The following is a 15,359-nucleotide window of genomic DNA, read 5'->3' on the forward strand; positions in this document are numbered from 1 at the left end:
TCCTGCAGCCATTCAAGATAGCATTCCAGACGGCTTCATTTCAGTGGTGAGTCACTGTGTGTCTGGGCTACATTATACTGTACATGTACACCAGGTCACAAGATGGCAGCATTATGGCATTCAGCACTTGATTCTTTAGGGAAAGGAGGATGTTTCTATAGCTTTTGGTGATTGAGTCATGGCAGCGTTTAGGGGGGGTTGAATCCCTATCCCTCCTGGGTTTAAAACTAAAGGAAAGGTGAATACATCATCCTCAGTAAGGGCTTTTTTTCTGGGAGTTTTAGGGAATGTCAGGAGCATGTTCCAGCAGGCACCAGGGCTTGTGCTCAAACATTCCTGTCTCCTGAGAAAGTTATTCTGAAAGATCCTACAGTTCCTGTTTGGCAGGGGAAGGGAGGGAGGGAGAGAGAAAAGGAGGGAGGGATAGAGGTAGGACGGGCAGGGCCAATGTAGGCCCTGGTTTCAGAACTGATCGTGCTTTTCAGTTGCTTATTTGCATGTTCTATCTTGTCAAATGAGTGTAATGATATGATGCTCTGAAAGATTTTCCAGAAATGAAACCTTTGAACTCTATAGCAACGTGTCTTTGCTGTTTTATACGTCCATGTACAGAGGTGTAAACTGGAAAAACTGAATTTGTAAGTTAACCACTATTGACGGAATAGACTATAGATCCTGCAGGTTTGGTTTCAGTAAAAATGTGTCACTAAAGAAATACACTGTAGATTGATTGATTTTATTTCTGTCGTACACCAATTGGTTCCCAGCCCATATGGGCTTATAAAACACCATGGCAAGTATGTGTGCAAAAAACACTAAACAAATGTTTTACATTGAACAAATTAAATGCATTAAACAATTAAATTAATAATTAGCACTCATAAAAAAGTACAGTTTTCACCTTGTCACACTACACAAGGAATACACCTCTTCTCCCGCAGGCTTTGAAAATAGATTGTGCAATGTCAAAAACTCAGTTTCTGCAGAAAAACGAAAGTCCCTTTCTATTTCCCAGAAGATCACACAAAACACAAACATTTTCCTCTTCAGGGATTCTGTTGAATCTACCTGTCTGTAGTGTCACAGGGAGGGGACCGGATCTTAGCTGCACACAAACTAACTTTGGGGCTTTTGTTAGATTCAGATTTACATATGGTTCAGGGCTGTAGTTCTCTTTGAGAAGAGTATACATTCTAAGTTTAGGTTTGAACCAAATATCAGCTGCCCATTTTCCGTTGTGGATCAGAAAAAGCTTGTACTTGATTTGGTTAACCCCACATGGTAATTTGTTCTTGAATATATATTGCAAATCAGTTTCACAAAAATAGATTCTCCAGCCCACAGATAGTTATGAGTAAGGTCCCAGTCAAGCACTTTTTTGTGATTCTGTGTTCTGGCATATTTATCAGTCTGTTCCATAGATGTACCATGTCACCCTTTTGCCTAACCACACACGGTTTCCAACCCATATCTCCACAGATGGCTAGGTTCGGAGTCAGTTTATGCACACCAAGAAAGCAGCCGATTGCTGTGATTTGAACATTGTTACAATTAGTACGTACTTTGGATCCCCATACCCCAGCATCATAGTCCATAACTGGACACACAGGATTTATACAGCTGAGAATAAGCACACTAACCAAGGTCCTTACATACTTTCATTCTGTTTAACACTGACCCCAAGGCTCTACCTGCAGAATCTGCTGGTGATCTAATGCCACCTTCAAAGGTCATGCGTTCATCCAGAGTGAAGCCAAAGTATTTATAGAGCCCAGTGTAGAATAATAGGGTTGTACCAAAACAAAAGTTGTATGCACTTCTCTGCACGCCCTTCTTTCTGAAATGAACAATTTGGATTGTATCTTGATTTATCACTAATCTCCATTTAGTACACCATAAATTAACAATATTGAATATACACTGAGTGTACAAAACAACTTTCCATGACATAGACTGACCAGGTGAATCCAGGTGAAAGCTTTGATCCCTTATTGATGTCACCTATTAAATCCACCTTAATCAGTGTAGATGAAGGGAAGGAGACAGGTTAAAGAAGGATTTTTAAGCCTTGAGACAATTAAGACATGGATTGTGTATGTTTGCCATTCAGAGGGTGAATGGGCAAGACAAAATACTTAAATGCCTTTGAATGGGGTATGGTAGTAGGTGCCAGGCGCACCCGTTTGAGTGTGTCAAGAACTGCAACACTGCTGGGTTTTTCATGCTCAACAGTTTTCTGTTTGTATTAACAATGGTCCACCACCCAAAGGGCATCCAGCCAACTTGACACAACTGTGGGAAGCATTGGAGTCAACATGGGCCAGCATCCCTGTAGAATGCTTTCGAAACCTTGTAGTCCATGCCTCGACGAATTCTGAGGGCAAAATGGGGTGCAACTCAATATTTGGGAGGTGTTCCTAATGTTTTGTACACTCAGTGTGTTCTGGGGGTCATCTTATGCTCGGCAAGGAGAACTATGTCATCAGATGCCCAACAAGATGCCCAGGAATATATCCACAACTTCAACACCAAGTTTAGCATGTTTGATTTGTAGGGCTAAATCATTAACATATAGTGCAAATAAAGTGGGTGAGAGTATGTCTCCCTGCTTTACATAGTAATGGGTTGGAAACCAGCCAGTTCTGAGGTCATTGACCTGAACACAGGCAACTGGAGCTCGATAAAGAGCTTTGATAGCATCATAGAATCTTCCATCAATTCCAATTTTAATTTGTCTAAAAGCAAGGAGGTCTGTATTCACCCAATTGAAAGCCTTCTGAAAATCAATAAAACAGGCAAAAGTTGATTTTCTCTCTTGAATTCTAGCCCAGACCCCTGTAAAAACAGTATAGATGTGATACACGCTCTGCCTTTCCCGAATCCATCTGTACTATAAACAGATTATTTATTCATGAAAAAAGAGAATCACTCTAAAATGACCAAATGTACTGCATTTCAGAATGGATTGCAATTTGCGGGCATCTACAAAAAATGTTTTTGTGACAATACATATAATAACAATTCAATGCAAAGTACTCATCAATCATCTGACAAGAATCAGAGAGGAGTTTCTCTGATCTGCTTTGAGTCTGCAGAAATTGATGGAGTGCATCTAACTCACTCAACCCTGTTCCAACAAAATGCTGCCTTTCCAGAACTTAAAAAACATGTACAGAGATATTATTGCCATCTAGAGGACTTGAAGGGAAATTGTGTAGAAATATCTGAAACAAGGCTAATGGAAAGGGGTTATATGTTAACTATATAGTCAAGGGGATTGTATAAATGTGATCTTGGTTATTAACTACAGGATAAACCACACACCCGCAGGCACTTGCACACACACAAACACTTTCTGCTGCCATTGGGCCTGACCTACAGCCTCTGGTGTGCTTTAACAAACCACCAAGGGGCGTCTCTTCAATGTGCTATTTTAGCCATACCAGGATTTAATTCCCAAGCACTAAATCCATTTCACAGATCTTTAACAATGGGGCTTAACAAGAACTGGGACTGGGAGTATTATAATTATTTTCATCTGGGTTCTTTCTGTATGCTTTCTGTGAGTGTGTGTATGCATGTGTACATGTGTCCAGGTGTTTGTGCTTGCGGTGCATTTGTGTCACTGACACTATCGGTGCCACTGTCGGAATGCAAACATTCTAAGCTAACCAAACTAGCTGTTAACCTCATGCAGTATATTTCCTAACATCCCCTGTCCAGACTTGTTAGTATCTTTATTGTTTAAACTTATGTAACAGTAATAAGCATCAATAAATACTTGACACATGACCTTGATCAGGCATTATTCCACATCATTTGTACAATACAACCATGGAATGCCTTAGGACAGCATAATGGCAATACAAACACTACACATTTTCTTTTGAAGTCAAATTTTTGCTGTCTATACAATCGTTATGTAGAGACTTTTCTTGTAACAATATCTGCATTATGTAAGCTACTCTGATTTCTTACCGGGAAATGTTTTTCTCATTGTTAATACCACTGTATCTTTCTCAGCCTCGTTACAACTTGTGTCTTCAAGTTTCCTATGTTTACACTTTCCATCACACTCACTCCCACAAGTATTTCTTAGTTATGAAGAACAGTATAATCTAACTAAGTGGTGTTTTAGTGGAGGCTGTTTGTGTAGTATTTCACCATCAGCCTGGCCTGCTCATTGTGAAAGATCCATTCCGCTTATTATGTGATCAAGCAATAATGGTTGGCAGTATTATACTTTAAATTGTGTGTATGTATGATCATACAAAACAGAAATGAGAAACCACGGTATTAGAGCGCAACTAACAATTACTGTGGGAAAAGGCTCTACTGTACATCCTGTATGGTCAGTGTGAAGCCCCAGCCTGGGAAAAATGCAATATGTTGGTTCCGGGGGTTTGGTTCTCTCACACCGAGTTACCCTTGTCACAAAGTTATTTCTCACGCCTCAAAAGACAACATGCATTTTTCCTCTAAGACCAAAATGGCACATCCCTATGATTTTCAACAACAATGCCACCAACTTGACTAAAGCCATACAAAGGTACATTCATCTAATTATTAGCTTGGACATACTAATTAAAGACGCATTCATGTAATTATTTGATTATACAGTAAGTTTGCTGGAAAATGTCAGACATTCTCAGCCGTTAAAGTACTTGTTCTGAAATAAGAACTAATGTGCTAATTCAATAAAACATTTTAAAAAATTGGTTTAGAGATTATTTCTAAAAGTGTTTTGTTTTGTTGTTTTTTTACATCTAGTGGATGCCGTGCCAGCTAGTGTAACGAGGCAGTTGTACAGCCAGACTGTAAAAATAGAAAGACTCAAAACACTATGATTGTGTAATGAAACCATGAAAGTAGTGCAACTAATCTGAGATCTGGTGTTTGGAGGGTGTTTGAATGTAAACCCAATGTAAATGTTTTGATACACAAAATGTGTTTTAAAACAGAATAGAAGTACTCTGAAACACCCAAAGTGTCTCTTCAATCCGAATAATTGGTGTTTTTAAGATAGTGTTGTGAAAACACTTTTTGGGATTTCGGTGCATGTAAAAAGCAGCATCAAAACACACACACACAAAATATATTTTTTGCAGACTGTGTCTCTCATACAATCAAATTGTTAAGAAATGCAAATGGTTTATAGCCTAAATATTGATTGACGATAAGGGCCTATGGATAATCTTTTTGTGGAATTACACCTTTTCAATGCTCTATTTAGACAGATTAAAAACAGGAGGAGACAGAGAAGGGGTGAAAGTGGAATTGAACCCCCGACTTCTGGGGCAGTAAGATGGTACATTTCAATGGAATTTCATTGGAACTTTACACACTTACTTTTTTATTTTATTTTTCTGGGGAGAATTAAAATGGACAAAAAAAACAACCAACATACAGTGGGGAAAAAAAGTATTTAGTCAGCCACCAATTGTGCAAGTTCTCCCACTTAAAAAGATGAGAGAGGCCTGTCATTTTCATCATAGGTACACGTCAACTATGACAGACAAATTGAGAATTTTTTTCTCCAGAAAATCACATTGTAGGATTTTTAATGAATTTATTTGCAAATTGTGGTGGAAAATAAGTATTTGGTCACCTACAAACAAGCAAGATTTCTGGCTCTCACAGACCTGTAACTTCTTCTTTAAGAGGCTCCTCTGTCCTCCACTCGTTACCTGTATTAATGGCACCTGTTTGAACTTGTTATCAGTATAAAAGACACCTGTCCACAACCTCAAACAGTCACACTCCAAACTCCACTATGGCCAAGACCAAAGAGCTGTCAAAGGACACCAGAAACAAAATTGTAGACCTGCACCAGGCTGGGAAGACTGAATCTGCAATAGGTAAGCAGCTTGGTTTGAAGAAATCAACTGTGGGAGCAATTATTAGGAAATGGAAGACATACAAGACCACTGATAATCTCCCTCGATCTGGGGCTCCACGCAAGATCTCACCCCGTGGGGTCAAAATGATCACAAGAACGGTGAGCAAAAATCCCAGAACCACACGGGGGGACCTAGTGAATGACCTGCAGAGAGCTGGGACCAAAGTAACAAAGCCTACCATCAGTAACACACTACGCCACCAGGGACTCAAATCCTGCAGTGCCAGACGTGTCCCCCTGCTTAAGCCAGTACATGTCCAGGCCCGTCTGAAGTTTGCTAGAGTGCATTTGGATGATCCAGAAGAGGATTGGGAGAATGTCATATGGTCAGATGAAACCAAAATATAACTTTTTGGTAAAAACTCAACTCGTCGTGTTTGGAGGACAAAGAATGCTGAGTTGCATCCAAAGAACACCATACCTACTGTGAAGCATGGGGGTGGAAACATCATGCTTTGGGGCTGTTTTTCTTCAAAGGGACCAGGACGACTGATCCGTGTAAAGGAAAGAATGAATGGGGCCATGTATCCTGAGATTTTGAGTGAAAACCTCCTTCCATCAGCAAGGGCATTGAAGATGAAACGTGGCTGGGTCTTTCAGCATGACAATGATCCCAAACACACCGCCCGGGCAACGAAGGAGTGGTTTCGTAAGAAACATTTCAAGGTCCTGGAGTGGCCAAGCCAGTCTCCAGATCTCAACCCCATAGAAAATCTTTGGAGGGAGTTGAAAGTCCGTGTTGCCCAGCGACAGCCCCAAAACATCACTGCTCTAGAGGAGATCTGCATGGAGGAATGGGCCAAAATACCAGCAACAGTGTGTGAAAACCTTGTGAAGACTTACAGAAAACGTTTGACCTGTGTCATTGCCAACAAAGGGTATATAACAAAGTATTGAGAAACTTTTGTTATTGACCAAATACTTATTTTCCACCATAATTTGCAAACAAATTCATTAAAAATCCTACAATGTGATTTTCTGGACATTTTTTCTCTCATTTTGTCTGTCATAGTTGACGTGTACCTATGATGAAAATTACAGGCCTCTCTCATCTTTTAAGTGGGAGAACTTGCACAATTGGTGGCTGACTAAATACTTTTTTCCCCCACTGTATACTAATAAAAATTAATTCAAGTCATTTCAATGATTTGTTAATTTCATTTTACCAACACATTTTAAAAACATACGTTTATTTTATTAGGATAACCAAAGAGAGAAAATTGAGTGACTGAACTTTTTAGAGGATTGTGGGTAATTCAACCTTTTTTGACTTTATGATTCTTATACACAATGTTGTATGCATGTTTGATGAAAGAAAAGTATATTTCTATGTTAGTATTAAGCTTGTTGTGCCATGAGATGTAATGGATCATGATGAACAGATATCAAAACCGTGAGACAAAATTACGGTCAATGATGAGAGGACACATTCCCACATTCAAACTTTTAATAGTGGGGTCAAATATAGTATCCTACAATGCTTGCTGTTAAACATCTGATTATGGTGGTGGATTGAGTGCTGTATTCAACATTGCCTGCCAAAATGGGTTAAACTGGTAAATTGTTAGATAGAGCAATGTTAAACATTAAAGTACTTCATAATAAGTGATCTAATTCTGCACCAGACAGAATTTTAAAGACCAAAATAGGGTTTTCAACCATTTCCGGTAGTGCGCCCAGTCCCTGGCAAGGTTTTGCACAACACTTGATTAAGTGGTGTTACAACACACCATGTCATTTTCGAAAAAAACTTCTTAGGATGTGTTTCAATACTCCAGCAAAATTAAGGTTTCATCTCCTTCACGTTGGTGGCAGTTCAGTTGCCACTAGTTTTGGTGTTACAAAGCACTTCATTTTAACAGTGTAGAGCAGGGATTATCAACTAGATTCAGCCGCGGGCCAATTTTTTCTTGAGTGGATGGTCGGGGGACCGGAACATAATTTCATAATTTGTAGACCGCAAATTGACCACAAGAAGCCCAAACAGATATGTTTGACTAAAACAAAATCATTTCAAACCTTGCTTACATTTGTATATGATCACATCGTGTCTCTCTATTATGTGTGGGACTACTTGAGAGCAAATGTCTTAAATTAAAATCACTTGGAGCTGTTTTCCTGTTGTTGTTTTTTTTACAGTCTTTTATGTCCAATGAAAATTCCACCCAAAATAAAAGTACTTCGGAGGCCAAATAAAACCACCCGCGGGCCGCCAGTTGGGGAACCCTGGTGTAGAGAAATAACTGAAGATGTGTGGGTGAGACGCTTCAAACCACACTATTTTAGTTTAAGGATGCTTTTCCTGTTTTGTCCCACATTTTCCCAAATGAAGAATTTGGAGTGTGGTAACGAATAACAGACAACATTACGTGATGCTAAAGTTTCTTAAAATTAGAAAACAGAACCGAACAAGTCTGACACATGCGGAAAGCTTACCAGCAGAGAGATTGAACAAACTCGTGGAGATCTGTTCATTCAGATCTTTTCACTGTTCACGCTAAATCACAGCCTATCAAGAGCCTGAAGCCAGCTACAACACATACTGTATACACAAAATAGTTGTAGTTCTGTTTGGGGTTGAGGAGAAACATGCATCACACACAAACATAGCAGAAACAAACATGCTGAAAGTGAGTGAGCTTCTTCAGCCAAAGGGTTATAAACAAAACACATGAGGATGAAATTGAAGGAGTTTCAAAATGTTTATTAGATCACAGATTGATTGGAATGTTACATACACCTTTACAGAGTTCCAGGAGTCATTGCTGAATCTATTCAGTCTGTTCAACTGTTCACCTTTATGGTATTAACTCATAAAATTCCATTGATAATATTATTAACTTCAGCAATGCGTAACGAAGACGCAGGGAGTCAGGAAGCAGGTGCAGTCGGTGAGTTTAATATGACCGAACAGAGCGAATACAAGAACAAGAGTAGCATCTAAACATGAACACAGAAACAATACCGCCTGATGGGTGATACAACGGAGTGCTAGATAAAGGGGAAGTAATCAGGGAAGTGATGAAGTCCAGGTGTGCGTAATGATGGTTGCCAGGTGTGTGCAATGATGGGTTGCCAGGACCGGTGGTTAGTAGACCGGCGACGGCCCTGAGGGCAAGGAGGACGGACCCGAGGGCGAGGAGCGGGCCGGTCAGCGAAGGTGGAAGTCTTGGATGATGTTGGGATCTAGAATGTCGTCCACCGGAACTCAACACCGCTCCTCTGGACTGTACCCCTCCCAGTCCACCAGGTACTGGAGCCGATCCCCACGACGTCGGGGATCCAGGAGGGATCTGACGTCATAGGCGGGGCTTCCCTTGATATCCAGGGGAGGTGGAGGACAGCATCAGCCAGGGGACCAGGAACCACCGGCCTGAGGAGGGAAACGTGAAAAGAGGGTGAGATCCGATAGTTAGTGGGGAGCTGTAATCGGTATGTTACCTCATTGACCCTCCGGAGGACTTTGAATAGCCCAACAAACTGGTGGCTCAGCTTCCGGCAGGACAGGCGGAGCGGTAGGTTCCTGGTGGAGAGCCAGATGCGATCACCAGGATGGAACACGGGAGCATCACTGCGGTGGCAGTCCGCCTGCTCCTTCTGGCGGCAGACGGCGCATTGGAGCCTCACGTGTGCAGCGTTCCAAACCTCTCATCCACCGCAGGAGCTTTGGTCTGACTCGGGGTCCACGGAGCCAGGGCCAGCTGCTATCCCACAACGCACTGGAGTGACAAAGTGAATTTTAGGTGTACTCCGCCCAGGGAAGGAACTGGGCCCACTGCCGGTCATGGCAGTGACTCCTAAGGAACCTCCCCAGCTCCTGGTTCATCCTTTCCACCTGCCCATTGGACTGAGGCCGGTACCCAGAAGTGAGGCTGACCGTGACCCCCAGCTTCTCCATGAAGGCTCTCCATACCCGTGATGTGAATTGGGGACAACCATCAGAGACGATGTCCTCCGGAAGGCCATAGTGCCGGAAGACCTGCTGGAACAGTGCCTCAGCGACATGGTGAGTGGTAGGGAGACCAGAGACAGGGATAAAACGGCAGGGTTTAGAGATCAGTGATGATATCAATGGACAGATGAGACCAAGGCCGCTGAGGCACGGGAAGGAGTTTCCCTGCTGGAGCGTGCTGGGGAGATTTGGTGTGGGCACATACGGAGCAGGAGTTGACGTAGTGAGCGACGTCCTGCGTCAAGGCGGGCCACCAGTACTTGCGGAGATGGATTGAATGGTGCGGGTGATACCTGGGTGTCCAGTGACAAGGGATGTGTGTGCCCAGGACAACAGTCAATCCCTTACCTCCGTGGGAACATAGGTGTTGTCTCGTCATGGCATCTCCTTCTGGACCTCTTCTGAATAAGGTGCAGAGTGCCGGCTCATTCCATCCGCTGGATGCTGCCACTGTACGGAAGGTGAGGGCGTACTCCGCAGCGGTCTGTCCATCCTGCCGTAGTTGGAGTAAGCGCTCACCCCCCTCTCTGCCCTCCGGTGGATGATCGAAGTCTCCTCTGAACAGAGCCATGAACCTCTCATAGGAACCCAGCTCCTCCTCTCCGTTCCCCCAGACGGCCATAGCCCAATCTAACGCCCGTTCAGTCAGCAGGGAAATAACCGTGGCAACCTTGGACCTCTCGGTGGTGGGAGCCTCCCATCTGATGAGTGAAATAGAGGGAGCACTGGAGGAGGAAGCCACGGCATTTGGATAGAGTCCCGTCATAATTGTCCAGGAGGGACAAACGGGCATTGCTGACCTGGGCGGACTGCTGAATGGGCTGACATGCTGGCTCGACTCATGGTAGAGGATCCTCCGCTCGTTGGAGGTGACGCCTCTTGAGGAAGATCTAGACGTTGAAGAATGCGGAGGACCTTATCCATCGCCGTCCCCAGTTGCGCCAGCTGGTCGTGGTGTTGGCGAAGCAGATCTTCTTGTTCATTGACCATCTGGGAGATGTCTCGGTTGGCTGCTGCTTCCATTTTGTGAGGCAGTATTCTGTAACGAAGACACAGGGAGTCAGGAAGCAGGTGCAGTCGATGAGTTTAATATGAATGACCATAGCGAGAATAAAAGAACAAGAGTAGCGTCTGAACATGAACACAGAAACAATACTGCCTGATGGGGGATACAACAAAGTGCTAGATAAAGGGGAAGTAATCAGGGAGGTGATGAAGTCCAGGTGTGCCTGATGATGAGGCGCAGGTGTGCGTAATGATGGTTGCCAGGTGTGCGTAATGATGGGATGCCAGCACCGGTGGTTAGTCAACCGGCGATGTCGAGCGCCGGAGCGGGGGAGCGGGAGTAGACGTGACACAATGAAAAGTATGACTTGCAAAACTTGTACAAATGTATTATCTTCTATCTTCCCACTGTAATCTCCTGTGTTTGATTATTCTTTGTGTAAAAGGGGGTAAATAAATCCCTACATGCTTTTCCATTTCAGAAACATCACACAAAGATGACCAAGCTTCCCAAAACTGTCACACACTTGTTCACACTCTTGTCTCTGTAACTGAGTTAATAAGAATGTATTGTAAGCTCACTCCACAGCCAGTTTGAAATGTCGCGGATGGAGCTATCAAATTACAGCTTTTCGTTAGATAAAACCGTTGGAATGTTGTCAAGGAGGGCAGTTACGTGTGTTGCGAAGCAGAGGATCTATGGTTTGAGCCCAGTATGGGGCAGTTGGACAGTGGAGGAAGCAAAGCTGTTAGCTGCACACTGACCCCATGTCTTCAGTGTATTCAACATTTGTTTATCACTTTCATTGAACATTTACAGTGCCTTCGGAAAGTATTCAGACCCCTTGACTTTTTCCACATTTTGTTACGTTACAGACTTATTCTAAAATTGATTAAATAAAACAATTTCGTCATCAATCTTCACACAATACACCATAATGACAAAGAGAAAACAGGTTTGTAGAAAGTTTTGCAAATATATTAAAAACTAAAAACAGAAATACAGTGGGGGAAAAAAGTATTTAGTCAGCCACCAATTGTGCAAGTTCTCCCACTTAAAAAGATGAGAGAGGCCTGTAATTTTCATCATAGGTACACGTCAACTATCCAGAAAAAGAAAAAAAATCCAGAAAATCACATTGTAGGATTTTTAATGAATTTATTTGCAAATTATGGTGGAAAATAAGTATTTGGTCACCTACAAACAAGCAAGATGTCTGGCTCTCACAGACCTGTAACTTCTTCTTTAAGAGGCTCCTCTGTCCTCCACTCGTTACCTGTATTAATGGCAGCTGTTTGAACTTGTTAACAGTATAAAAGACACCTGTCCACAACCTCAAACAGTCACACTCCAAACTCCACTATGGCCAAGACCAAAGAGCTGTCAAAGGACACCAGAAACAAAATTGTAGACCTGCACCAGGCTGGGAAGACTGAATCTGCAATAGGTAAGCAGCTTGGTTTGAAGAAATCAACTGTGGGAGCAATTATTAGGAAATGGAAGACATACAAGACCACTGATAATCTCCCTCGATCTGGGGCTCCACACAAGATCTCACCCCGTGGGATCAAAATGATCACAAGAACGGTGAGCAAAAATCCCAGAACCACACGGGGGGACCTAGTGAATGACCTGCAGAGAGCTGGGACCAAAGTAACAAAGCCTACCATCAGTAGAGGGAGTTGAAAGTCCGTGTTGCCCAGCGACAGCCCCAAAACATCACTGCTCTAGAGGAGATCTGCATGGAGGAATGGGCCAAAATACCAGCAACAGTGTGTGAAAACCTTGTGAAGACTTACAGAAAATGTTTGACCTGTGTCATTGCCAACAAAGGGTATATAACAAAGTATTGAGAAACTTTTGTTATTGACCAAATACTTATTTTCCACCATAATTTGCAAATAAATTCATTAAAAATCCTACAATGTGATTTTCTGGATTTTTTTTTCTCATTTTGTCTGTCATAGTTGACGTGTACCTATGATGAAAATTACAGGCCTCTCTCATCTTTTTAAGTGGGAGAACTTGCACAATTGGTGGCTGACTAAATACTTTTTTTCCCCACTGTACCTTATTTACATAAGTATACAGACCCTTTGCTATGAGACTCGATATAGAGCTCCGGTGCATCCTGTTTCCATTGATCATCATTGATTGGAGTCCACCTCTGGTAAATTCAATTGATTGGACATGATTTGGAAAGGTACACGCCTGTCTATATAAGGTCTAACAGTTGACAGTGCATGTCAAAGCAAAAACCAAGCCATGAGGTCGAAGGAATTGTCCGTAGAGCTCCGAGACAGGATTGTGTCGAGGCACAGATCTGGGGAAGGGTACCAAAACATTTCTGCAGCATTGAAGGTCCCCAAGAACACAGTGGCCTTCATCATTCTTAAATGGAAGAAGTTTGGAACCACCAAGACTCTTCCTAGAGCTGGCTGCCCGGCCAAACTGAGCAATCAGGGGAGAAGGGCCTTGGTCAGGGAGGTGACCAAGAACCCGATGGTCACTCTGACAGAGCTCTAGATGGGAGAACCTTCCAGAAGGACAACCATCTCTGCAGCACTCCACCAATCAGGCCTTTATGGTAGTGGCCAGACGGAAGCCACTCCTCAGTAAAAGGCACATGACAACCCGCTTGGAGTTTGCCAAAAGGCACCCAAAGACTCTCAGACCATGAGAAACAAGATTCTCTGGTCTGATGAAACCAAGATTGAACTCTTTGGCCTGAATGCCAAGCGTCACGTCTGGAGGAAACCTGGCACCATCCCTACGGTGAAGCATGATGGTGGCAGCATCATGCTGTGGGCATGTTATTCAGCGGCAGGGACTGGGAGACCAGTCAGGATTGAGGCAACAATTAACGGAGCAAAGTACAGAGAGATCCTTGATTTTTTTAAACTGCTCCAGAGCACTCAGGACCTCAGACTGGGGCGAAGGTTCACCTTCCAACAGAACAATGACCCTAAGCACACAGCCAAGACAACGCAGGAGTGGCATCGGGACAAGTCTCTCAATGTCCTTGAGTGGCCCAGCCAGAGCCCGGACTTGAACCCAATCGAACATCTTTGGAGAGACCTGAAAATAGCTGTGCAGCGACGCTCCCCATTCAACATGATAGCGCTTGAGAGGATCTGCAGAGAAGAATGGGAGAAACTCCCCAAATACAGGTGTGCCAAGCTTGTAGCATCATACCCAAGAAGAAGCAAGGCTGTAATCGCTGCTAAAGGTGCTACAACAAAGTACTGAGTAAAGGCTCTGAATACTTTTTTATTTTAAATAAATGTATAAAAAACCTTTTTTTCTTCGTTATAATGGGTTATTGTGTGTTAATTAATTGGAGGAAAAGGCTGTAACCTAACAAAATGTGGAAAAAGTCAAGGGGTCTGAATACTTTCCGAAGGCACTGTATGTGCAGCATAAATATAAAAGGACTTCAGTTAGAGAATCATCAGCTCTGTCTTCCTGGCCCACCTCCAAATGCTTTTGATGGGTCATAAAGTTCCATCCGAGGGGCAAGCGGATCACATAAATGCTGACTAAAAGGTTTAGATCACGTGCATATCAACTACCACAACTTATAACACCACAGAGTACCAAATAATTAGTGATGTTTAAAGGGAAGCCATCAGCAGTTTTGAGGGCAATGTTGCAAGTCAAACCTGGGCAAATTCTGCTGACTACCATGGGCCTGTAGACTTCCTATGTGAATTTCACAGAAAAGGTGATTCATAGTCAATTGGAGGTTGACCTAACCCCCTGACATTTAAAGTGACCGCATAGAGTTTATGTGCAGGGACTGAGTATACCAAACATTAGGAACACCTTCCTAATATTGCCCTTAGAACAGACTCAATACGTCGGGGCATGGACTCTACAAGGTGTTGAAAGCGTTCCACAGGGATGCTAGCCAATGTTGACTGCAATGCTTCGCACAGTTGTGTCAAGTTGGCTGGATTTCCTTTTGGTGACCATTGTTGATACACACAGGAAACTGTTGAGCATGAAAACCCCAGCAGCATTGCAGTTCTTGACACAAACCGGAGCGCCCGGAACCTACTACCATACCCCGTTCAAAGGCACTTAAATATTTTGCCTTGCTAATTTAACCCTCTGAATGGCACACACACAATCCATGTCTCAAGGCTTAAAATCCTTCTTTAACCTCCAAAGGTCTAAGCCATACTGTAGCCCATAGAAACACAATGAATAACACATTCATAAATGGCAAAAAAGACATTCAAAAAATGAATAATAAGGAATAAGGTTTTGAAGTGTCTGTCCTATATCTAGGAGATATAGGAAATATTTAAGTTTTTTTGGATACATATTTAACTCCTTATTTCTTTTAGCAAAAAACTACCTCCATACTTCCATTTGTATGCGTTACCTTCAGACGAGACCCGTGCCACTTGTGGGGGTCATAGAGCAAAGCGGAGAACACCATCGTGTTTGTGAGAGTCTCATCTTTCCGTAGAGTGGTCATATTAGTTAGTCAAACC

The sequence above is a fragment of the Coregonus lavaretus genome (genome assembly GCF_964263955.1).
Source record: "Coregonus lavaretus genome assembly, chromosome: 17".
Classification (NCBI taxonomy): domain Eukaryota; kingdom Metazoa; phylum Chordata; class Actinopteri; order Salmoniformes; family Salmonidae; genus Coregonus; species Coregonus lavaretus.